This window comes from Balaenoptera borealis (assembly GCF_965194805.1).
Source record: "Balaenoptera borealis genome assembly, chromosome: 8".
In the NCBI taxonomy this organism is placed as follows: Eukaryota; Metazoa; Chordata; class Mammalia; order Artiodactyla; family Balaenopteridae; genus Balaenoptera; species Balaenoptera borealis.
In genome coordinates, this window is record NC_138865.1 from 45,722,642 (window position 1) to 45,749,259 (window position 26,618).

Sequence of the window (26,618 nt, forward strand, 5' to 3'; positions counted from 1 at the left end):
CCAGTGGCCTGGGGCCTCGGGCGCGGGGCCGGGCGTGCGTCTGTGGCTGCGCGCGCGCACGCGGGTCTGTGCGTGCGTGCTTGCTGCCCGCACGCCGAGCCCGGCCGCCGGGACCCAGCCGCCCGCCGCCTGCCCGGCGTCCCTCCTCCTCGCAGCCACCTACTCGCAGCGTCCTCACCCGGCACTCGCAGCGTCCTCACCCGGCACTCGCAGCGTCCTCACCCGGCACTCGCAGCCTGCCGCCCGCCCAGCCCAGCCCAGCCCAGCACGGCTGCCGCTGCCTCCCCTCAAAGTTTCCTTAGAGCCGACACCTTCTCGAAGGGCTACCCGGGGAGATGGGTTTCTGAAGCTGTGCTCTTCTTACAGCACCCTCCGCCGAGTCCCTCTCTAATCCGAGCAGAGACTAGATTTTCCAAGTTAAGGGGAGAAAAGGTGGCGGCGGGGGTTTATTATCAAGAGAAAGAGAGAGGAGCGGCCACAACTGTGAATATCCGCTTCTTTCCTGCCAGATGCCGGAGAACTGACTGATGGGCCTGTGGGGTTAAAAAAGAAAATTAAATAGAAAGCCAAGTTGACCGAGGAGGGGCTGGGAGGCTTCCGGATGTCGGGAAGGTTCTCCGGTTCTCCGTCCCCACAGGCGTGAAGATTTGGAGGCACCTCCAGTGCGAGGGCTTTTAAACCGCCACCCCTCTCCTGATCCCTCTGGAAGGAAAAGCCGGCCCAGCTGAGGCGGGGGAGTCAAGGAAAAGCCTCTGGACTTGCGTGCGTCGCGTCCTTGGCTTTGGATTTTAAGAACACGAGAGAGAATTAACCGCGTCGCAAGGTAAGGGGCTGGAAACCCGCTGCCTGAATTGCCAGGAAGAAGAATAACTTAAAGTAGGTGCCGGGGCTGGGGTGGGGAGGATCAAGGCAAGCTGGTATGATCTCTGCCGGCGTCGCCACACGATTGCACAACCCGCGCGAATGGCTCGGGGTGGGCAAGTTCAGGGGGTCTCCGGTACCGCCGGTGCGCAGGTGGGAGGCAGCCAGGCGAAGGGAGCGTCCTGACTTTACACTCTGTGGAACCCATTGAAAATAGGTATCGCGCCGGGTCGTCTGTCCAGGCTGATTTACAGCGTGGATGTGTGTGTGTGTGTGTGTTTCTGGCGAGTTGTTTTTCCCCCATTGGCACCGCGGACCCACCCCCTCGTTGCCACAGCGCGCTGTGGGCACCGGCGAACGCCGCTAGGACGCGGTGGCAGGTGAGCCTGGCGCAGGTGGGCAGGTGTGTGCGGCGGCGGCGGCATCCGGCCGGCTGACTGCGGGGGGCGCGCGAAGCTCCAGCCGCCGCCTGGCTGGCTCCCCGCAGCCGGCGTCGGAGCCCGGGCCCCGCGGGGCTGCTGCGATTCCCTTCGCCTCCGCTAGAGGCTCCCAACGGGCGCCGAGGTGCGGGTGGGTGTGGGGGCGCCGGGAGGCGGCGGGGCCAGCGCGGGGAGCGAGCGTGCCCGTGGGGTGGCGGAGTGGGCGCGGCAGGGGGAGGCGAGCCGGCCCGGGGCGGAGGACCGGAGCCGGAGTCCCGGCGCGCCTCCTGGCTGCACGCAGAGCTGCGGGGACGCGGGTCTGAGCTCCGGAAAGCTGTGCTCCGAGCCGGAGCCACTTCGGGGAGGCGATCCTGGCCCGCGCCCTGAGGGCAGTCCCGGGAGGTCAGTCTTCGTTCTCTACTCTCCTTTCACCCCGGGTTCTCTTTGAATTCTCAGCCAGATACTTAGGATGGGAGGGAGTGGAGGGTGCGGGTATGTGCCGTTTATATCTAAAGGTGCCTTTCAGCCTTCCTCCGTAGCTCCGTGGGAGGTATATTCGAACTATTTCCTAATTTTGCCCGCCTCCCCTAAATATTTGACTGCTTAAAGGGAAGTTTTCTGCAGAGACTGCCGGGTGGCTGGTCTCTGGGCCGGGCTGCTCCGAGGTGAGCAAGGGGACCCGCCGTGCTCTCTCGAGCCGCAGTGGAATGGAGTGCGCGCCTCGAGGGGTGGGGTGTGGTGGAGAAAGGAGTACCACACCCTCTTCTTTGCCTCCCCTTTCCTTTTCACCTGATGGTGAAGTCTCACCATCTAGCATTTTACCGATTTCCTTCCCCAAGAGATTGGCTGTGAGAACAGAGCAAAGCTGCTGATAGACTTGGAGAGAGAGAGAGAGAAGGTTGAGGAGGAAGTCAGGGCCAGAACATCAGGAGAGGAAGGAGGGTAAAGTTAAGCTTGTGTGTATGAGGTGAGTTGGGGGTCGGGGGTGCTGGGAAATGGCCTTGAAGTTCAGATTATTTGATGAAGTCTGATTAATTTCACATTTCACACTGTCTTTGACAAAATCCTTGATCAAGCCATTAACAAAAATCATTTCTACTAGCTACTACTGCCTTGAGCACGGTGAGCGCTGAGTATGTTTGATGATTGTGTCTTAGATTAAAAAAAAAAATGTGGGTATTGTGTGTGCTTGGCGTGATTACACCATGTCTGTCAGGCAGCTGGCAATATATGTATTTTTCAGTGTGCTGTTTTGTGTTCGTGCATACCACATGTGGTCATTTTACACTCAGCTGTGCAATTTCAGAGTCCTCTAAAGGTGGTTCTTAACAAACCCGACCTGTGATGTTAAACCTCTTGAAGAATAATCCTGAAGGAAGACAAAAAATATGATGGAGCATGGAATATTCTAGGAATACTAAATAAAAGCAGAGATCCAGCATTTATGAAATACTGGGCCACTTACTGAAAGAGTGAACAATACTTTTCAAAAATGAGAAGCAGTGGTTAACATTTAAAAGAAGAATGTTCTTCAGTGTACTATCATCATCATCTAGCAGTGTGCATTACCTCCAATACAGTTAGAGTGTGAGGCAGGACAAATGAAGCACTTCTGCTGAAAATGTTTTGTGAGATACTGTCAGGTATTTTATCTTAAGAATTTAAATGAAATGGGTTGCCTATTGATGATAACTGAAGAAGTTTGGTTGCCATCTGTGTAGGGCATCTACTCTTTTTTATTAAGGTAAATATGTAAGTTAATATTATATAAGTGTAATTTAGTGAAAGTGGAACAGGCCAATTTACTCATGTTTTTCATTCCAGAATAACACATAACATGATCTCAAGGAGGATTTATATAAGGTTTGTCATTCACGTATTACATGGGTAGAGCTCTGTGTAGAAGGCAAGAATAAATATCTTGCTGAAATCTCAAAAAAGGATGGTTTATGTTCTTAAAATATACTGTATTAGAAATTTTATTATGTGACAAAATAATAGTTACTCATCTAAATATAGCTATCTGCATGTTCAGACACAAATTATTCATTTGTTGAATTGATCTAATGAAGGCAAATACATAATAAGGGCTCAATTTTCTTTCTGAAAGAAACCTCTGAAACCAGAGGAAGACCTGCTAGCATTAAGAATCTGTGTATGTGATATAAAAAAGATAATGTATTTCTTGACAATTAACTGAATCAACCTAGTGAGGCTGGTTTGTAACCTCAAGTTCAGCTTTAGAACTCCATCTCTAAAGATTTCTGTCTCTCTCATAAATGTGATTTTAAAAGAGACCACACATTGAAATGTTCCCGGAATGCTACGGACCTGGAAACTGTCTGAGTCCTCTGAAACTTCATGTCAAGAATCAGAAGTGATAGGATGTTGTCACAAATTAATTAGCTTGATGCTTCGATTAAAAACTGATTATTATCTGGCTCTGGTTGTCATCATGGTTGATTTCATTTGGTCTCTAGATATTCTGTGAAAGGACTCTAGGTGGAAATGTTTTCCTGTAGTACAAGGATAGGAGGTCACTATATGCAAAAAGGTTTGTCAGTTACTGATTCTCCAGTTTGGTTGCATTTTTATAAGGCAGGATCCTAGATTAAAAAAAAGTCAGTTTTCTGAATTTTCATGACTATTTCCCTATTTGTCATAGCCCTCAACTTCTGGGTACTCCATTTATAATCTTGATGAGGAAATATGTCACCAAGCCCCTTTCCTTTATGGTTTAGGGGCTCTTTTGTTGCTAAGAGCTTTAAGAACTATTTAATCACAAAAGATCATATTTCCTGAAAGAAAATCAATGGAGCTTAAAAATATATTTGATAAGGAAATGAAAGGATAGGAGAGACAGGTTAAATACCAGACAAAAGGTTTACTCATCTAACTGCATGTATCTCTGATTTCTTCTTTCAGCAACCATTTTTGTTATGTTTTAAAAAAATCCTTTTGCTATTATTCCCTCCCTCCCTCCTCCTTCCTTTCTTCCTCCTCTCCCTCCTTCCTGCCTTGCTTTCATTATTTCATCCTTTCTCTCCTTTGGTTAAAATATTTTGTTCAAAAAGAAATCCATACCAATTTACAGTTATCGGTCCATACTTGATTTTTTAAATGGGAGGTAGTCTTAAAATATTGATTTTTCCATTTATTTAAATTTTTTTCACCAAAGAAACCCACTAGAATGTGGGGTGATTCTTTAGGGAGTACAAATCATCAGTTGATCATTATCTCTTATGTCTTGTTGCCTGTTGTGTCTGGTTGCAACTCCACTGGCTTCTGTTTCTGGGAAGCATACCAGCTTGGAGAGTAGTCACTGGAGGTAGATGGACTGCCTTGAAATATGGTGCATTTGTGCTCTGAGTGACTTACTTCCATGTACTTAATACTCTCTCCATGTGCATAATAGCCAGCATAATCCAGTCTGAAGTATTCACATGAAGCAAATAGTTGAGCCACACGTGTCAGTGTATACCTGTTCAGAAATTAGTAATCCAAACAATAAAGTCCTACTGTGTAGCACAGGGAACTCTATTTAATACCCTGTGATAAACCATAATGGAAAAGAATATAAAAAAGAATGTATGCATATATATGTATGTATAACTGAATCACTTTGTTGTACAGCAGAAATGAACACATTGTAAATCAACTATACTCAAAAAAAAAAAAAAAAGAAATTAGTTATCCATTTCAGGAAAGCCTTAACTCCATCTAAGTCTTTAGTAAATGTAACTATTTTTATTTGTGTCACTCAAAAAATACAGTTGCTAAATGGTTCTTAAATGTCCTCAGAGAGAAAATCTAGTGTCCAAAAATCTCCTAAGGGAAACTAATTCAGTGCCACTGGGAGGCAGCATGAATAAGTAGAAGAAGCTCTGGACTTGGCATCAGAAGGCTTGAATTCTACTTCTGTCTCTTACGACTAATGGTATTACTTTTGAAAAGCTGTCTTATTTCTCTAAGGCTCAGTGTTGAATTCAGTAAAATGGGGGAAATTTAATATTTACCCACTCTATTTTTGTGTTTAAAATTTGACTACACGTAGGTTTAAGCTTTGGAATAAGAAAAACAGAACTTTCAGGTGCCAAGTAAATGTCAGACATTGTAGCACTTGATATGGGGGTAAATGAAATAGTATCTTTAAAGAATACCTGTAAAACTTCCATAATGAAGCATGGTGAGAAGATTTTTTTTCTGGAGGGCAGAAACAAGTGTTATGAAAGTAAAAATTAAATTAATATATACATATGTGAGATGATTTTCTCAAAGTTATCATTAATATGGCACAAAGTGTGTGATGCTTGCTGTGTGACACATAAAAGGATCTGGGCTTATGAGCTGTTTGTAAAGAGTTGTGATGGTAAAGAAGAGGAAGAAGGAAAGAAGAGTAAAATATTTTTGAATAGCAAAGTTTAAATGGAGTCCCTGTTTTTTTGTTTGTTTTTAGCATTCTATATTTCTACATTTTTCTTCTTGTGTATAATTAGTATGACATGAGTAGCGATCGTCTTTGATTTCATTAGGTCAGTTACCCAATTACTTTTTTAAAAATAATTAATTAATTAATTTTTATTTTTGGATGCGTTGGGTATTTGTTGCTGTGCACGGGCTTTCTCTAGTTGCCGCGAGTGGGGGCTACTCTTTGTTGTGGTGCGCGGGCTTCTCATTGCAGTAGCTTCTCTTGTTGCGGAGCAGGGGCTCTAGGCGCACGGGCTCTAGGCACGCGGGCTTCAGTAGTTGTGGCACGTGGGCTCAGTAGTTGTGGCTCACAGGCTTAGTTGCTCTGTGGCATGTGGGATCATCCCAGACCAGGGCTTGAACCCTGTGTCCCCTGCATTGGCAGGAGATTTTTAACCACTGTGCCACCAGGGAAGTCCTCAGTTGCCCAATTTCTATGAACACTTTAAAAATATTTAGCTTGTGAAATGTTAATTCAGTGGTTTGATTTGTGAAGCTGGACACAAAACTAAAACAGTATCTTAATTTTTACAATGAAGTTTGCCCAGAAATGCTGGTAGTCCATTTGTCGTATTTTATTTTAGTGATTTAAATGCTAGTTATATTATTTATAAGTTATTTTCATCAGGTGAATTAGTAAGGAAGTAGATTGGAGATATTAAATGACTCATTGATTTGAATAAAAATTTAAAAGCCCCATTGAAATAATTATGTGCCCTTTTGATAAAATATGAGGTCTGCTAAGATTTGAGACCTGAATAAATTTTGTGGCTTTTCTAAATGTATTCACTAGTTAATGTTAAAAAGAGCCCATCTTTCCTGGTCATTAAGGATAAGTCAAATACCGTTTCCTTCCTTTGAATTTTAGTGTCATTGTCAATAAAAACTATGAATGTATTTTGCTAATAATATTAGTGTAAATGTACACCTAGGAACCTAGACTTGGAAAAAAATTATTTTTTGCAGATATAATAGAACATAATATCAAATTATCTATAAAGAGAGACTTGTTGTCTTTACAAAAGTCATAACCAAATTTTAGTGTAACAGAAAGAAATGCAAAAATCTAAGATTCCCAGCACATTTCAATTTCTAGGTGAAGCACTAGAGAGTTTTTGAAATGGATTCTAAATTGGACTGCATAAGAGGATTTTGTGTCTTCATACAATCTCATTCTATTATAATGTAACTATGGTTAGCTGCAAGATATCTATCTAGTAGCCAGCATGACGGGAAATAATTAGCATAAAAACTGTATTGCTCCTGGTGTACCAGGGGAGCCAACAACAGTGCCTTGTGATAAATGTTGATTTTGAAATGTTGGGCTTCATTTGTCAAAGGGAAAGAGCCTTTTTCTTCTTAACTATTTTTTTACTAGACTTTTCTATAATAATATATATATGATTTTTATCCTAATATATTAAATAAATTATATATTTTAAGTATATACACATATACTTCATACACTATATTTATACTTTATATATACTATATTTTATTTATACACTATACTATATATGTAATCTATACTATCTATCAATCCATCTGTATCTATAAATAAAGACTGCTAAAAGCAGTCCTTAGTCCATGTGAAGATATGTCCTTGACTGTCACCCATTGGTTATGCATATGATTATGGATTGCAGATGGTTTCTCTTTAAGATTTGCCTTCAATTTCATTTGTAGGTAAACGCTAAAACCCTAGCTTTGGTCTCAATTATTTAAATTCATATGAATTAACACTCAAATATTTACTGATGTAAAAGTGATTTTTGGTATGATAGTCAGGATATGATAATGTATGAGAATAGGTCCTTGTTCTTAATAATCTTGTGATCTTGTTAAAGAGAGAAGGCAAAAGTGGGTGGTCAACTATTTCAGAACTTCTTATTAAATATCTGTTGTTCACAAGACTATACAAAATAGCAATGCTAGAGTTGTGTCACCAGGCACTTCAGAATAGTGAGAAGTGAGAGAGACATGGGAAAAATTCATAAGAATAGGGTGAAGTGAGAGCTGCATGGTAAGAATTCATAAAAGGGGAGTAAATTGGTCTGAGTGGAATATAAATGAACGATAAAAATATAACATCACTAATAATCGAAGCAATGCAAATTAATACAACAGTGAGATAGTCTAGCTGATGAGCTGGGGCACAGATGAAGCACTGATAGACTCCATTTTTTGATAATGGAGTGGGAAAATAAAGACTCATGTATGTAATTGGAGACATTGTAAACTGGTTTATCCACCTAGTGAGAAATTTAAATAAATATCATTTAAATACCTATTATATTATAAATGTTCATAATAGTTGGCTCCAAAGTTCCTCTTCTAGGAATTTATCCTCAGAAATGCTGTCATGAATCTGCAAAGATATATTATGTACATACAAGAAGAAATATATATAACTTGAACGGTTTCAAATCGCTTAAAGAAATCATATTTATAGTTAAAATTTTCTGTGCCACTGGAATAATATACAGCAATAAAAAGGAATGAAATACTGATACATGCTACAAAAGGGATAAAACCTCGAAAACATTATGTTGCATGAAAGAAGCCAGGCACAAAAGACCACATTTATGCTTCCGTTTATATAAAATGTCTAGAAAAGCAAAGCTACAGAATTCAAAAGTGGATTGGTGTTTTCCTGGCACTGGAAGTGGGGATGGTAAGTGAGTGCAGTTGGGCACAATGGATCTTTTGGGGTGATGCAACTGTTCTGTAATTGGATTGTGGTGATGGTTGCAGAAACCTGTAAATTTACTAAAAATCAATGAATTGTTCACATAAAATGGGTACCTTTAATGCTATATAAATTATATCTCAATACAACTGTTAAAAAATACATGTAATTCAAAACAAAACACCTCAGCCCCAGATGACCTCACTAGTAAAATCTTAACATTTAAGGAAGGAGTAATACTAATTCTACACAGTCTTTTCCAGGAAATTGTAGAAGAGGGAACACTTCCCAACTTATTCTAAGAGACCAGCATTACACCGATACCAATATCATGAAAAGACACTATAAAAAAAGAAAACTACAGACCAGTATCCTTCATGAATATAAATATAAACAAAATTAACCAAACTTTAGCAAATATAAATCAGTTTATCAGAAGATAATACATATGACCGAGTTGGGTTCATCCCAGAAATGCAATGTTGGTTTAACATTAGAAAATCAATTAATATAGTACACCATATTAACGAGTAAAAAAAAGAAACACAGAATTATATGATCATCTCAGTATATGCCGCAAAAAGTTTTTGAGAAAATCCAACACAGACTCTTCATAAAATCTCCTAACAAATATTCTAGGAATATAAGGGATCTTCAACTTGATAGAGAGCATCTGCAATAAGCCTATGGCTGATACGATACTTAATGGTGAAAGAGCAAATGCTTTTCCACTAATCTTGGAAGCAAGGCAAGAATGTCTGCTCTCATTTCTACTCAACATTATGATGGAAATTCTAGGCACAAAGTAAGGCAAGAAAAAGACCCCAAAAGGTGGACAGACTGTAAAGGAAGAAGCAAAACTGTTTAAATGCACATTTATTGAAGAATTGAAAAAACATCCAAATATCCCATAGGAATATAGTTACATAAACTTTGAAATGCTCGTACAATGAATTCTACATTGCTTGTTTAATAGAAGGTAGATGGAATGTTGCAGTTCTTTAAATATCATCATGGTAAGATCTTCCAGATACATTGTTAAGGAGAAGATGTGGTTGTAGAACAATACTTAGTCTGTGGTAGACTGACTGGTTCATTCAACAGGTACTTTTTATATACCTCCTTTGTTTTAAGCACTGGGGTAGGCCATGGGTAATATACTGTCTGTAGGAAGGGGACAAATTAATCTTGCCTTTGAGAGACTTGCAAGCTAATATGGGAAATAACTTATAAGCAAGAGAAAGAAACTAAATATATGATGAGAATTTGTGTTACATGTATTTAGAAACTAAGTAGAATGACATGGAGGGTTGGCAGAGGGACAGAAAATTCTCCAAGATGTGTCTGGTACCTAGTGAGCACTCAGTAGAGAACTTTTAAAATAATAGGCTAATCCATACCATTCTTCTTTCCTCCTTCACCTTATTTCCCTTCATATCCAAAAACTCATCTATCCATTGTCTGACGAATACATACTTTGCTATCACAGTAATTACCCCTGTATCGTTACATTCTTTTCTCTCTTGGAATAATTTCCTTATCATCAACAGCATTTGTTGAGCACCTACTATGAACAAATGCATTATCCTAAGTGCTGAGGATTCATTGTTGCTTAAGGCATATCCTTATTCATTTCTTTAATCTAATTGAAGCCCTTTTCTTCATATGAAAATTTAAATACTTTTTCATTTTTTCTCTGATTATAGAAGTAAAACATTCACATCATAAAAACATTGAACGTTACAGAAGTACATAATTTACAAAGTGAAAGAGCTTCTTGGGGCTCCATTTCGCCCAAGGTTTTGACAAAGTAGGAAGCTACCTTGCATAAGAAATGAGACGAGTAAAACTGGATTCTGTGTGGGTAAGAGGCAGGAGGATTAAGTGGTCAAGGACCAGAATAAGCTTGAGAACATGGATGTCAAATGGGAATTTTTCAGGCACAATGTTGTAGAGTTAACCCTTGAACAACACTTGGTTTGAACTGCATTGGTCCACTTATACGTGGATATTCTTCAATAGTAAACACTGTAGTTCTGTACCATCCAAGGTTGGTTGAACCTGCATCCACAGATGCAGAACCGAGGATACCAAGGATCCCTGGATATGGAGGAACTGCTGATAAGGAGGGCTGACTGTAAGCGATACAGGATTTTTAACTGCACAGAGGATGGGTGCTCCCAACCCCCTAGTTGTTGAAGGGTCAACTGTACTTTGTACAGTGGTGCTCCTTCTGATGATCTTAAAATCTGCAGCAAAGTCACACAAGTCTTAGTAACTTGAATGTGATTGGATTCCTGGTAGAGGCTGATGACAGAGCTTATTGTTGTGTCAAAGTTGGGGCAGCAATGCAAATAAGCCACGATGTGTGGACAAGAGGGTACTAGCAGATATAAGCATCACAGATACTCCTCCATTGGACTTTTCCATGAGTGGCTTTAACAATCTAGTCCATTTATTCATGTCTTGGATATATGCCTTCCAATACATCCCTTCCATGTAGTTGTTTAACGTATCCTTAAGCACTGGAGCTCATAGCAGATTATCTTGTGTCTCTGTATATGGCTTTAATTGATATTTTTCATTGCTTTTCATAAAACTCATTCTACTTAACTAAATTAGATTGATGGCACTCCATCGCCCTTTTTTCTTAAAGAACTTTTTAATTGAGATTACTGGAGAGCATTCCAGAACATATGCATATATTAGTGATCTTATTTCTGGAGATGCCAAAATTAGGAAGGAAGCATTTGTGGTTGGTTCTGTATTCAGGAGTCTCACAGGGTATTATATAAACTTTCAATAAAATGTAGTACATCTTTGGCAGAGAAACTATATGAAATCACCATAAAAATGAAGTGTATTTTATCAGTCATTATACTTGAAAATATGTATGAACAAAATCGATGAAATTAATGTGAAATATGAAATGAAATAAATTCTGCCTGTATTTGTAGGTGCTTATGTAGCCTAGAAAAATACTTAGGTCTGGGTGACTGTTGAGAAGAGGTAGATTGGACTGTCCTGTTGGATATGGAGCTTCTGCTCCTGTTTGTCCATCTATAGGAGCACCTACTGTGGATTTTGTGGAGGGATTAGAGGAACAAAGATAAAAGCATTACTATATGGCCCAGTAAAGAAGATTCAATAAGAGTGTTAATGTAAAGTTCAAGGGAGGATGTGTAGTTTGATTCAATAGAAATTAATGATGCAACATTACAGCTTTAGAATATGGATGATAATCAGATGTTTTGTCACTAGTAATGGTAGGAAACCCTGGAGAAGTTATTTGCATTTTGGGAGGTGCTCATCATCCATCTTTCCATTTAGCTCTCCTTGTGGGAGAAGAAAGAGTATCTAGATAGCAGTTGTACTAATTGCTTTATAAGAATAAAGTGCTAATGAATTTAATTAATGATTCATACTGAGTTTTGAGATGTTGGAAACAATATTTAAAAGTAAAATGATCTAGTACTTACTGCTAAAACCATTCCATTTTTTATATATCTACATGCCTTTGCACATTGGGATCCCTCCAACCAAAATAGCCTTTTCTAGATTATCTGGACAAACTCCTATTCATCCTTTAAAACTAGTCTCATATCTTATTCTAGATAAACCATTCCAGAAGCCCTGGACAAAATGTAACCTCTAAACTTTTACAAATTTATGTTATTATATGTATTTTTAAAATATATTATTACTTTTGTTCACTGCCCAGTGTATCTTTTCAAATCATGTGGTCCTTGAGGGTAAAAATCATGTTTGTCACTGTTTTTTAAAAATAATCTAGAATATAGTCAGTTCTTATTAAATATTTTTGGAATGAATTAAAATGTGATTTTTATAATACTTAGAAAGTTTTAATATATCCAAAACCATCATAAAGGAGATAGCATGCAATAATTAAAAGTTTAAAAGATTTGGTTTCAAATTCTGACTCTGCCATTGACTACTAATTAATGCATCTCAAGCAATCTGTTAATCTCATGAAATGTTAGTTTCCTAATGTAAAACAGGTGTAATGACACTTTTTTGCCTTGGACATCTTACGTGTAGTTTATGATAATAGAATAGATAAGGGGTGAAAATAAACTTGTATACTCAGTACCTATACAATTGATAGGTAATTCCTGTATTAAATATATATTTAAAAACCACTGATAAAATAATCTCAAATGCAGTAATGTGTATCACCTTTATATACAAGATGGAGGTTTTGTACAGAAAAGCAAAAACAAACTAATCAATTTGAAATTCATTTCTTTCTATTGGATCTTTATTGTCCTTTTATTATATTATTTCCTCAAATTTTCATATCAAATGAATTTTATTTTATACATTATGAAACAAGGGTAACAATACAGATCAGATAATTACAGTTTAAAACCTGGTTATAGATGGAGCAGTTGATAACTTGCATGTAGTCATTTAGACTTGGATTGAAGATTGTTGAACAACTCATTTGACTCCAAATAAGCACCAATTTTTATCCTCTCTTTAAATTACAGCCAGTTTGCGTAGAATAATCAGTATTTTACTTTTTTATTTTGAATATTTGACCTCTTCAAACGCTTGTATCCTATTTTCTCCTATTTTGTTATGTGATACCTTCTAGATCACTGATAGAGAATTCAAAGAGCAACTAGTTACTGATTTAATGTTAGTCTGCTTCTGGGAGATCCACTATTAACATGTTCTGATAGTATAAGGGGTCACTCTATGCCTAAATCTAGTTTGTTGGAAATAAATTATGTTTTTCATCTCTGCCCAGCATTCCTATTTGGCCAATGTTACAGAGTCTACTCAGATTTTCTGCCATTCATTTTGCTGTGATGGAGCATTTTCCTAGGTGTTTTTGACTTAAGTCAGATTCTCGCAGTATTTTTATCTTTAATCTTGGTTTCACGTACCTGGGAAAAACTCCAGGGTAGTTTAGCCTGATTTCTAACTTTTTTTCCATTTCTGTAATAGCTTTTTATCTTAATGCTTCTGAGATTCTCTTGGTTATATATAATATTTTCCCTCTGATTTTCAAAAAGCATTTTGACAGTTTTGTTTTTATTTGGATTCACTTTGCAATTTTTTTCACCTACTTTCTTTCTGACTTTACCATTTACTGAAGCTGCATCCACCCAGCACATTTTTTTTCTTTTTCATGTATGTGTTTCTTATTTAAGCAGGTGTTTGTCTCCTTTGTCTTTACTATTCTCCATTCAGACCTGCTTAGTGGGGCTAATCCTTTTCTTGCTCATAAATAAAATCTCAGATAGGTTTCACTTCTTATTTACTTACTATGAGAAAATAAAATGTTCTGTGACTACACCTAATTGCCTGAATAGTCTCATTTCTATTATATTCTGTTCATTTAATAAGGAAGTCCTAAATTCATAGAGTAATAAAGTTTTCCCTTACTTTGGCCTGGGCAGCCTGATGCTGGCCTCTTGTCATGGGGAATGAATGGGGGCTGGACAGAGCTTCTCCTGTGTTACTTCAAATTGACTCCCATGCTTTTTGCCCTATTCAAGTAGGCTGCCTCTGGCTCCTCAAGGGTTGAATCTCAGAAAAGTAGAAGAGTTAAAGGTGAGGTCTGATTTGATTGACATGAATGTAACCTTGGATAAACTTCCTCTGGACTTGGTGGATGCTTTGTTGTAGCTTATGATGGTATGGTAGACACTAATGTTACGCATCAAAGATTTCTGTGCCTCCTAAGCACATGGAAGGATTGAACTTTCTCGCTTTCTGTGATTGGGTGAGGCCATATGACCGGTTCTGAACAAGAAGTGATGAGAAGTGACAAGTGCCACTGATAGACTGAGCTGAGCGTCTCCAGAGATCTTTCTTTTCCTTCTGACCCTGCAGTCACCAACTTTAGAGGTGGTGGCTATTCCATCAGCCTGAATCATTGGAACTTCAATGAGAAGAGTCAGCCTCTGCCCACCACTGACACACAGCCATGTTGCATGAGCAAGATACTAATCTTTGTGGTTTTAAGCTACTAAAATTATGGGGTCGTTTGTTACCACAGCGTAACTTAACCTATCTAAATAGAAAAATACATGGCTTTCTCAGAGGTGCCTACTGGGACTATTTGGCTACATTTGCTATGACACAGGAAATGCATTTCTTCTTGATAGATGCATAATATTTCTCTGCTAGTTCCTGGAAATCTGGAAATCCATTCCCTCCAGTGAGCCTACGTCATCCCTCTTTGCATTCTTCTTGGACAGGATTTAAAATGTCTCTAAGCAAGCTCTGGTGTTCTGGAAACATTAATACAATCTTGTCTCTCCCTGGGAAAGTGTAGCCAGCACCTGTCTCTGCCCTGCCATTTCAGGACCATAGCTTTTCACTTTTTAATTCAATCAATGAATGGCTTAAAAATACTAAACACAAACTGCTCCGGAACATACCCTACAACAATGGTTTCAGAACATCATGTTCTAAGATTTATATCAGACATTAACTATTATGTCCCTCAAGCGTCAGTGTATACGTTTCAAGATTTTGAAATTGTTTCCTTAAAACTTTGTCAAGGTTTGAGGTGAGGAGATGGTGGTGGGATTTATAGCACATCAACAACTGAAAAAAAAATTCCTTTACCTAGTTTCCAACCTTTCTGACCATATAAACTTCAAGAGATGTTGGCTCACAAAACTGATTTTTGAGAGTTTCCTTTCCAAGTTCTACATAGACAACCTAGCACTTCCATTAAAAATGTGTAGGTACTTGTTGACTATTGTTTGGTTCTTGGATTTTGAGTCTTAACTGCAATACACACAGAAAGTGCCTCATTTAACTTAGAAAATGTCTCTAAGACCATTGTTGTAGGGTATATTCCAGAAGATTATTAGAGCATAATGTATGCCGTTCAGTATTTTTTAAGCCATTCATAAATTGAATTAAAAATACATTTACCTACAACTGTGGTCATAGACTCTTTGAAGGAATCTCAAAATGATTTTTGGGAAGCTGTGGCGAGTTACTTTTTGTTAAAATCAATATGATACTATGCATAAATAGTGTAAATTCACTCACTCTTATTAAAGCTATTTGGTGTTTCTGCAAGTGTTGCTAAGTGGAATTTACTGAAGAGAGTTAAGCAAAATGTATTTATTCTTGCCATTTTAAGAGGACTTTTACTAAAACTGATGCTGTCAGTCACTGCACATTTATTCTAAAAGATTGCTCAGCTAAAACAGTGAATCAGTCTTTTAGATTGATTGCTTACGTTGTAAGTAATATGAAACACTCTGGGGTTTGAGGAGGGAAAGACAGTGAAACTCTACAAAAGCATAATGCATATAATGCATTAATAGCATTATCCAGTGTTCACTATAAAATTTTAAACTTAAGGAAACCATGAAAGGAAATGCTGTGTTTTGTTACCCTGAAATGGAACATTAAATCATTTTAGTTAGTAAACAAATCTCAAATAAGCAGCCATTCTAGTGTATAAGAACCATTATAACTCTGTGAGTATTATTATTTTATCTATCATCATCATTATTATTATTATCTTTATTGTCAGATTCAAAGTCCTTCATGTGACAAGTATGTTATCATATTTTAAAGATCTAAGTCAAATTGATGAACAAAAGTAGAAATTTTCATACAAAGTATTTTTGGACTGTTACCTCCTGTCTTTGGGAATGAAAAATGATTAACAGCTGATGAATTTGAGCAGTTTAAGAAAGTAACATTTTCATACTCTAGTTCAGACTGGGTTATTGTACAGGATAATGATACAGTTTTAAGTTACTGTTTTGCAAAGAATGCTAGCAATTTAAGCTATATGTATCTGAGCACCAGATGTTTCTTTCAAGTGTTTGTAGAGTGTGACATATTATTATGTACAGATGATTTAATGTTAGAACTGGACACTGCCACCATCTGGTGGCCTTGTAAAATTCCATCGCTTCAGTCTACAGCCTAAGCTTTTGGGGCATCCTTCAAAAGAGCTTAAAGTGAGCTTAAATGGACTTGGAGGGAAATAACAAAAGAAAGAAAGGAAGCAGGTAGGCAGGTAGGCATTTGTATTGCCAATTACAACTGAATAGCCTCACAGCTCCTGGTATTGGGTAGAAAAGTGAGTTACCCAACCTGGAACAATAATGAGCAAGTGTGAGGAAGGTTGCACTGTGATAGTGTGATACCGGACAAACACATCTATTGGTCCTCAAATATTTTCTACTACTTGTGACATCTTTCAAAGTCCTCTCTGCCCCAACCGAGAAAACTAGACATTTGCTTTCTGCCATCTAGAAAATTATGCATTAGTCCTCAATTACCTGTGTGCACTTTCATAGCCTTTGTATTGCTTTTTAGTTACTTTGGGTTAATCCTTTATCTCAAATTAGACCATGGGCTTCTTGAGGGCAAAGGCATTATAGATTTCTTTTGCATGCCTGAGTGCTAGCACACAAGAGTGTGTTCAATCTTTAACACCTGAGGAAGGTTTTCTATCAACATAATGGTGGCATTTAGGAGACTCTTCCATCATAGCAATAGTTTTGGAAGGTGATAAGAGGAAATCATGACTTTTTATTTGTTAGTTTTAGCATCTCCTTTTACCTTCAAAAAGCCTCAAGTTGCATAGGTTAAATATAATGAGTGGATATATTAAATATAATGGATAAGATGGTGATATTAGGAAGAAATAATAGGAATATTTCTTTAGTCTATAATAAATTAAAATATTTCATGACCTTGTAGACACCTCATTATACTTAAGAAATATAAAAAGAAGTTGTTTATCAGTCAAATAAATATATTTGGAACCAGGGAAGGACAGGAAAGCAAGGCTTTTATGAAAATTGGAAGTTTTGTGGATAAAAAGCATATGTAAATGAATGCCAGACAATATTTTCCCGATTGGAAGGAGTTTGTTACAAGACGCTCAGAAAGTCTCAAGGAGCTAATATAAATTGATAACTCAAAGCAGTTTTGAGGAGGGGGTTATGATCATTAAAGACAAAATAAATTGAATCACAGTGTATTCTAAAGGTATAAAGTATCAGCTACTTTCCTTCAGTCTTTTTAAACTGAATTTTCTCATCTAAACAGGAGCACATGGAAATGATTTGTGTGATTTTATCTTTGAAGTTCTTCCAAGGATGTTGGATGACTAGTACCGTACTAGATGCAGAGAAATTAACTTATTACATACAATGATTCCTTAGGGTATTAGAGTTTACCTGAGTCTAAATTATTGTTGAAGTAAGCCCATCTACAACTTCAGAAGATGCTCAGTTTATATTTTTATGGCAGAGAGCTGCAAAGCAATAGATGTTCTCTTGAATATTTGCCATCTGTGACTGAATCTTGGTCTATTTAGTACCATACAGACTATCCAGATCAGATTTGGCTGCTTTGGTAGTAATTGAAATTTAATATGAACAAAGTATTTTTTCATTGGAAACCTTATAAATCTTTGTCTTATCATTAATTCAAAATTTTCTAAATAGTTATTAAGCAAAGATTAGTACTTACTAATTAGTTAAATAATTCTGCTATTAATTTTCAAGGATGTTTTGTTTTTATAAGGAAAATTTTTTTAACATCTTTATTGGAGTATAATTGCTTTACAATGGTGTGTTAGTTTCTGCTTTATAACAAAGTGAATCAGCTACACATATACATATATCACCGTATCTCCTCCCTCTTGCGTCTCCCTCCCACCCTCCCTATCCCACCCCTTTAGGTGGTCACAGAGCACTGAGCTGATCTTCCTGGGAAAATTTTGATTTGTGTGCTTTCTCCTAACCTCCCAAGTTATTCGAGTCTGTGGTGTGATTGCCATAGTTAGAGCTGTTTTGGTGATAATCATGTTAATGTGGGCATAGACCTAGAGATCCATTCATTTTTCTTTGAGTCCAAATGTGATCACTCAGTAAATAAAAACTCTGAATAATGTGTTCAAAAATTATATATGTGCTGGAACAACTGGACATCCATAGCCAAAATATGAACCTTGAACTAAACCTAACATCTTATATAAAAATTAACTCAAAATAGACAGTTGACTTAAATGTAAACCATAAAACTGTGTATCTTTTCGAGAAAAACATAGGAAAAAACTTCAGATTTATGGTGGGGCAAAGAGTTCTTAGACTTAACATCAAAAATATGATCCATAAAAAAGAAAAATTGATAAATTGGACCTCATCAATATTAAAATCTCTTGCGCTGCAAAGACCCAGGTGAAGAAGATGAAAATGCGAGTTACAGACTCAGAAAATATTTACAAGCCATATATCTGACAAAGGACTAGTATCTAGAATATATAAAGAACTCTCAAAACTCAACAGTAAAAACACAAGCACTCAAATTGGAAAATGAGCAAAAGATATGAAGAGCCAATCCACCAAGTATATACAGATGGCAAAAATGCATATGAAAAGATGTTCAACATCATTAGCCATTAGGGATATGAAAATTAAAAACTCAATGAGATATTGGTACACAACTATCAGACTGTATAAATAACGTGAAATGCTGGCAAGGAGCTAGAGAAATTGGATCACTTATACTTTGCTGGCAGGAATGTAAAATAGCTCAGAAACTCTGGAAGACAGTTTGGCATTTTCTTATAAAACTAAGCATGTCTTTAATATACCACCCAGAAATTTCACTCTTAGGCATTTATCACAGAGAAATGAAAACATATACTCACAAAACCCAGTACACAAATGGTCATCACAGATTTATCCATGATAGCCCCAAACTGAAAATAATCAAATATTCTTCAGTAGGTGACGAGTTAAACAGACTGTTATCCATACTATAGAATACGATGCAGTAATGAAAAGGAGTGATCTATTGTTATATGTAACAGTTTATATGAATCTTCAGGGAATTACGCTGAATAAAAGCCATCAATTCCAAAAGGTTACATATTGTATAGCTTCATTTGTAGAATATTTTTGAAATGAAAAGAATATGGAATTGGAAAACAGATTAGTGATTGCCCGGTTTGGGGGGTGGAGGTGAGTATGGTTATAAAAGGCAACACAAGGATTCCCTGTGGTATTGGAGCTGTTCTTCATATGGATTGTAGTGGTGGACACATGAATTTACTTATGGTCTATAATTGTATGGAACTGTATACACACACACTCACAAATAAGTACAAGTAATACTGGGGAAATTCAAATATTGGCAGTGGATTGCTTCAGTGTCAGTATCCTGGTAATGATAATGTAAAACTGTCATTTTACAAGATGTTACCATGGAGGAAATCTGGGTAAAGGATATACAGAATTGCTCAGGAGAGATTTGTAGTTTCAGAGGGGATACCCACATCCTCATCTTCTGTGTTGCAAAACCACTCAGGGACCTCTTGCTACTTTCTGATCAGAGCAAATTTGGTATGGGGATGTTGGTATTGGGAATATTTGACCTTCACTCCTTGGAGTTTAAAAAATATAGAGACTGTTGCCTGATCTTTCCATGAAAAAGTCAAAGTCCAAAGTCTGGCTGAAGCTGCCTGCAATAGCAGAGGAAAAGGCTGCACTGAAAGTAGGTTGCACTCCCTCCATTGAGGATGGGGAGAAGGTCTTGGTTCTGGTGGACTACAGAGGGCGCTGGATACCTAAGACGAGTTAGTGCCCGGGTGAGAGACCCCAGAATAAGAGTCTACATGCAGTGGACCATGGCAATGGGGGTAGAGTGGTACATAAGCAGAGCTGTGGGGTCACAGCCCATACTAGTGAGCATTGCAGGGGAAGGTTCTCAGCAAACTTGGGTGGGTTGTGGAGGAGAGAGAACCTCAGAGTCCCAGAGAAGCTAATCTTAAAAGAAAGAGCCAACCTTGGAGCACCTGCTATGCTTTTATTGAATATGACCTTTGCATCCTTTCCTTTTTGCTCACCTGCCCATCTCTCCAGCTTAGGAGAGGCCAGAGACAACACAGTGAGTAGCAAAGGAAGAGTGGAAGAATAACGTAGAGAAAGTAGTAAAGATGGAACCCCTTCCCCTCAGCTCCCTCCCTCTCCCCAGCCCTATGCAGATTTCCAAGCCTGAGACAGGCATGAACTAGGGTATAGGAAGCAGTTTTAAACTGAATTTCAAAATGAAGTTTTGTACATAAAAATTACACTGGTTATTCATACCTCAGACAGACCAGAAAGCTTTGAGATTGGCCTGAGATATTTTCCAAGGACAGAAAAGAGAAATAAAATAGAGTGAGTTTGAAAGACAATGAAGACAGACCAGTGTTGTTTACTTCTTTACTCTCCACTGAATCTAGCCCATTCAATAACCTGGTATAGATGCATATATATAGATACACATTTTTAATGTCATTGTCTTGATATAAAAGAAAGACTAGAAGTTTATATAATAAAATGTTAATCATAGTTATGTCTGGACAATGTTATTTCAGCCATTTTGTATTTAATTGTTTAATCGTTTGTATATTTTCTAAATTTTCTACAGTGAGAACATTTTCCCTTTGTAATTAGAAAAGTGTTATTTTAAAATAATGTTGAAAGCATTTTGGGCACCAGTTTCAGTGGCATGTAACTATGACCCTACATCTAGCACTTTATAAGTGTTTGGATTTTTTTGCAGATCAGCCAGACTTCCTGGATTTGAGCAATCTATGGGAATAGTAGCAAAGAGTAACTTTTTCACCTATCATTGAAGATTTAGGTAGATAATGGTTAGTGTTTTTTCTCAGCCCCATAATTCTTCTATATTTTCCCAAATTATAATTTATTCGTTGTCCTTATATATTCCACTGCTGTTCTAGGTATTGGGATTATAAAGGTGAAGAAGAGACCCTTTTCTTAAGCATCTCGATGCAACAGGTAGAGGATTACAGATCTATGTGGTCATTGCTTCAATAGGGGCATGTACAAGGTGTTAACAGAATTACAGAAGAGAAGCATCTAATCCAAGACAGGGGAGGCAGGAAAGACTATCATAGAGAGGTGATGTTTGAGCTGAGATTTGAAAATCAACAAGCTAGGCAGAAAAGAAGTGAAGGAGCAGAGAGTGCCAGGCAGTGGGGACACGTGAAGAGGATCATGAAGCCTGGAGAGGCTCTGGTACATTCTGGTTCACAGTGAGTGTGGGGGGACTGGTGAGGATAGCGGAGATGGGTGAGAGCAGAAGACTAGATCTGAGGCCAGTGGGTAAGCAGGCAGTAGGGAAATGAACTAGATTCTGAAACCCGGAGAGCCTGGAGGAAAGACCAATTCAAAGGGAGTCAAAGTGTTCAAGGTCAGAGAAGTTAAAGTCCTCAACAAAGGCAGTGGTAAAGGGAAAAGAGAGAGACATCTTGGTGCATATGGATGTAAAGAATGTGGGGAAAGGAGTCAGGTGATTCCAATTTATGTACGGTATATAAAAAGGCAAGTCTGTTAATATAGACGGTGCCTTGTGTGGGAATGACTAAAAAATACTACCTCTTGACAGGTAAATGGCAAAAGTGACCACCCCTGGGAAGAAAGTTGCAAAGAGGTGTACCTTCCTCTAAGACGCTCTAGAACCTGTCTGCCCTGCCCCTGGGCACATAGTTAGCAAGTAGAGCATGGACTGGAGTTCAGTTGTCACTCACCCCTGCAGCCAGCATCCTTTGTGAAGTGAACAAACCTCAGAACTAGAGGCCAGTGCTAAGACTGCAGCCAGATAGAAGGAGTTTCTTAAAGCTCATGACCTTTTCTGGGTTCGTAGCAAAGGAGGCTTGTGAGGTACAGAAGATCAAAGGAGCATCACATAGGAATGTTTTACCTCTGCTTAGCTGAATTGAGACAAATTAACAACATGTAGTCTCTATAATATTCAGAGCAAAGAAGACATTTATGAGCTGTTATATCACCAGCAAGTTGTTCTTCCTCCCAGCAATTTGAGAAAAATATGTTAATAATATTTCATTAGAAAAATACTTTTCTTTTTGTATAAAAAGATCAGTTGTTTTTCTATATTATTTCTACTACATTTTGAGACCAAAATTACTTCTGTAGAAGTGAATCTCCATTTTAATGATGGAGATTATTGAAAAATGATAAAAGTGAAGAATACAAATGCAGTTTTTAGCTTTCTAAAATGTCTCTTTTTGCAGAATACTTTTAGAACAATACAAAATTTTTTCTTACCATCTATCTTCAAATTTCCCTTCATATTTATTAGCAGGTCAATAGGATTTTTAGAAACTATAGAACCAGTCCTAAAACCATTGATAAATTAACTGGATGCAAATATGATAGGATATCTAATTCAAGTCATTTGACTGAAACCCCATTAGCAGAATTCATATTATAAATAAACTTGACAACCTTAATATAAGTGCTCCTAGTGCAATATATAACATTGAGCCTACAGTTGGGAAGAGGTTCGAGAGTTCAGGTAACTTCATCACAGTCAGTATATTGATGATTAAGTCAAGAAAAGTGATCAATTCCCTACCTAACAGACACCATAGAGTTTTTTACATTAATGCTGTTTCTACTTTAGTGGGAGAATCAAATTAGCTGGAAATAGTAACATAATCCTGAACTTAAACATGAACTCAATAGTAAGAAAGTTTGGAAAAGTCTGCAGAAAACATGTGATAGTGTTCTAAGAAAGATTGTTTGCAACATAATCATAAGTTAACATTATTTACTGCTACTATTTAATCTTACTCATCTCTATATCCCTGGAACCTAGGCAAGTGTCTGACACCTAGTAAGTGCTTTAAAAGTGTTAAAGTACTCATTAGTGGAACATTTATTATAATTGTATTATCTTACTGGCTTCTGGGTCTTGCCATCTTGACTGTACCATTAGTGACATAGAGAAATTATGCAGTGAAACATCCCCAGAATGTTTTGTGTTCTTAGTGGTTTAAGCAGTTTTGAGACCCTGAAGATGATCTGCTAGATGGAAAACAACGAGAGTAATAATGATAATTTGCGCTGGGATCAACAAATCTAAATTGAAAATGAACAGGGATGGTTATTTAAAATCATTGCTACCAAAAAAACCCCAAAACAACAACAAAAAACCTGTCACAATAAAAACATCTTTGTGTATGTACATTATGACTAAAATTGAATAAGAAGCTTTGAAAATATAGATCAAGTTCCTTTTTATTAATAATCTATTTGAAAATGAAATTATGAATAACGTACATTTGAATAACCTTATGAATAAATTAGCCATTCTTAAGCTACACAGCTTGCTTTCTAATTTTTCTCAGACATACCAAAGTCATAGTGATAATCCATTAAATGCATCTGACATACTGAATACACTTATTTTCAGAACTATATTAATATTGTATATCTTCTTTCTACTTGTTTATTGAGGGTCTTAAATTTTATCAGATGTTTTGACTCTTATTGACTGTGAAAGTGTGAGCCAGTGGGATTTGAATGTCTGTAATGGTGGCAAATGTGTGGTATCTCTCTATTTGTCACCATGGGCTAATGAATTTTTATGCATTTGATGTTTACAATCATTAAGAGTTATTTTTTTGATTACCAAATTGTTCTAACTTGGCACCCAGTAAATATTAGCTACCCTGTGTTTTTGAGACCATATAAACTTCTTCTTTTTGATGCTGACCTGGTCTTTACTTAATCTCTTTGCCTATCCAAGACCAATAAAACTCTATAACCAGCGCTGGAAAGAACTGTATTCCTATACACATTTAGAAAATCATAAAATTATTAAAATTAGAGACAATGCCATGTCAACTAATTAGCACACATTTTTGAATGTTTGAACAGATGTTTTTAATATCAAAATTATTGTACTTTTTCATAAGTAATATGAAAATATTAATATGGAAATTTTGAACAAAGGCAAATTTTTTTTAAACACAACTGTTCAGGATGTTGCGTCTTTATTGCTTGTCCTACTCCAATCTTGGTTTAATCATTGCGCTCGGAGTGTATGAAATTAGCATAAACTTAGTTACTATATTGGTATTTTTAATGTTAATTTATCTAGCAGTACTTCCTACTTATTTTAATCTTATCAGCTAAGAAAAAGTCAATTTCAGAAAAGCATTGGGGATAAATAAATAAAAAAATTACATTAACTTTTTTACACTACCTTAAAATTTATTTAGCTTTTTTGAACCTCACGAATGTTTTGAGATCCATTTTATGGCTAAGCTAACTAGAAATAAGTACAAATAAGTCAGTTTACTCAAATTTTGTTATAATTAGCTTTTTCCAGTAATTTACAGTAATTACTAGTAATTAAAATATGCTTAATTATTATAATCATGTATTTTGTGCACTTTATTCTAGTTAGATTGGCCATCTGTCTGATGACTTTTAATCTGTTTGCTTGTGGTAACAATCAGCAGATTATGATTCAACACGGAGTGCTCTTTAACAAAGAAAAAGATTTTTAAAGATTTAATTTTAATGCATCCTTAAATTATGAAGATCATAGTAAAACTAATGAAGTTTAATGCTCTTCTAAAAAAATTGGAATATATACTTTCTGTTTTCAGACTGTTATATATAGAATACTGCATTTACACAGCTGATGAGATGAGATTGATTTATATATATTTACCAGATTTTCTATTTCCGTAGAAATAGACATGATCTATTTTCCAGTTGCAGTACTCAGTGATAAGATGCAAAGCTATAATTTGAACCTGTTTTTTATTACATTAGTGTTGGCAGACACTAAGGAAGAGCAACTAAGTTTTATCATATTTTTAATTTGGAGCTTTAGATATTTCTATGAACTAGGTGAAAATTGGATGGAAAGAATTAATAACAGAGTGAACAATCCAGAGAATTGACTCTACATAGTACTATTAGAGGTTAAAGCCCTGTGAACATATAAGATTCTAGATTGTGATTTTACTTATCAATAGATGTTAAGCTAAATTGTGTTCTTTTCTTTACTGAGATGCAATGGGAAAAGATGCTTGTCTTCATAGGAATTTGATTTTAATTGTCTTTGCTCAGTTCTCTAGTAGAGTAAGGCATGCTTATATATTCATTTTTAAAGACGTAACTGAAAATGCAATTGGCCTGTTTACAATGCTCTATGCAACTGAATTGATTGTGAAAGAACATTTTATGGTGAGGCTGTGGTACAGCAGGAAGAGTACTGGACCTGGATGCAGAAGACCTTAGTTCAATATTTATGCTCTGCTTCTTTTGCTAGCTTTGTGAGTTTGTGCAAGGAACTTAACCTCATTGAAACTCCTGGGGAGATATAATGATTTGTCTGCCTATAATTGAAATTTGTGTGCACATATAAAAGTAAAAGGAGGGCGTCTATATGAAAACCCTTTAAACTTGCAAAGTGCAATTCTATTATCATTGTCACGCGTAATAATATGCAATTTTATTGTTTGTCTTATGTTCTAAGTGTTATGCTGTGTGCCAACTTATTTAATTCTCAAAACAGCTGTATTCAGTAGGCATTGTTAGCAGCCCTATATGATAAATCAGAAAATTTTGCCCAGAAAGTGGTGGAGCCAGGATACAAACTTAATCTTTCTAAAACCCATGCCTTTAGTTAGTATGCTTTAGCATATGAGCTTACTTTTGTCGTGTTGCTTTTACTAAGATATCCTAGAAATTAAATGTTAACCATACTAATCAGAAAATATTTTAATGTCGATGCAGTTGTTTTCAGTTGTTTTAGAAGTATTATTTTGAGGGCTAGTTATCCATCAGAAAAGCAATTCTCTGAATTTCCTGTTTAGGGGGGTTATTTTTATTTCATTTTGTGTATTAGTTGTAAATTTTCAAGTTTGGCAAGGTTGGAGATGTTATTAAATTTCAGTGTATTTATAGCTTTCGTTCTAAATATGTGACCCTAACCCACCTCGGTGTACCTTTATGGAACCCTTAAAATAATAAAATGGAAATTCCATATCCTTTGCTTTTATTATTTTTGTGATATAAATTAAAGCATCATTATTTGGTGAATTGTAGAATTGGAGAAAACACCAATATAGATTTACACAGCTTAACAGTAATTGAAATTGAATTGTTATAAATATTAAGAATTAATATCTCAATTTTCATAGGTTTCAGAGACTAGTCTGAGAATAGTCCAAAAATAAGGGTTCTAAAATGCCATATAGTTCAAGCTCTTCATTTTATAAACGAGGAAAATGGGATATGAGAAGTAAAGTTTTCCAAAGTCAAATGGGAACTTATTGGCAGAACTTGGTCATATGTAGAGGAGGTAAAAATGATTGGCCC

General features: G+C 36.9%; 1 protein-coding gene across 3 annotated transcripts in view; it reads left to right on the top strand.

Annotated features, from left to right (window-relative positions):
* Positions 1-224: 224 nt before the first annotated feature.
* LINGO2 (leucine rich repeat and Ig domain containing 2) overlaps positions 225-26,618 on the top strand; it is a 1,216,268-nt gene continuing 1,189,874 nt past the window's right edge. The window contains exons 1-2 of one of the 3 annotated variants that reach the window (XM_082400556.1): positions 1,519-1,682; positions 3,105-3,143. The gene's annotated coding sequence lies outside the window, so the exon portion shown is untranslated. Of the gene's footprint in view, positions 824-1,518; positions 1,683-3,104; positions 3,144-26,618 lie in introns of those variants that run through there. The other 2 variants (XM_082400553.1, XM_082400554.1) reach the window with 2 other exon arrangements.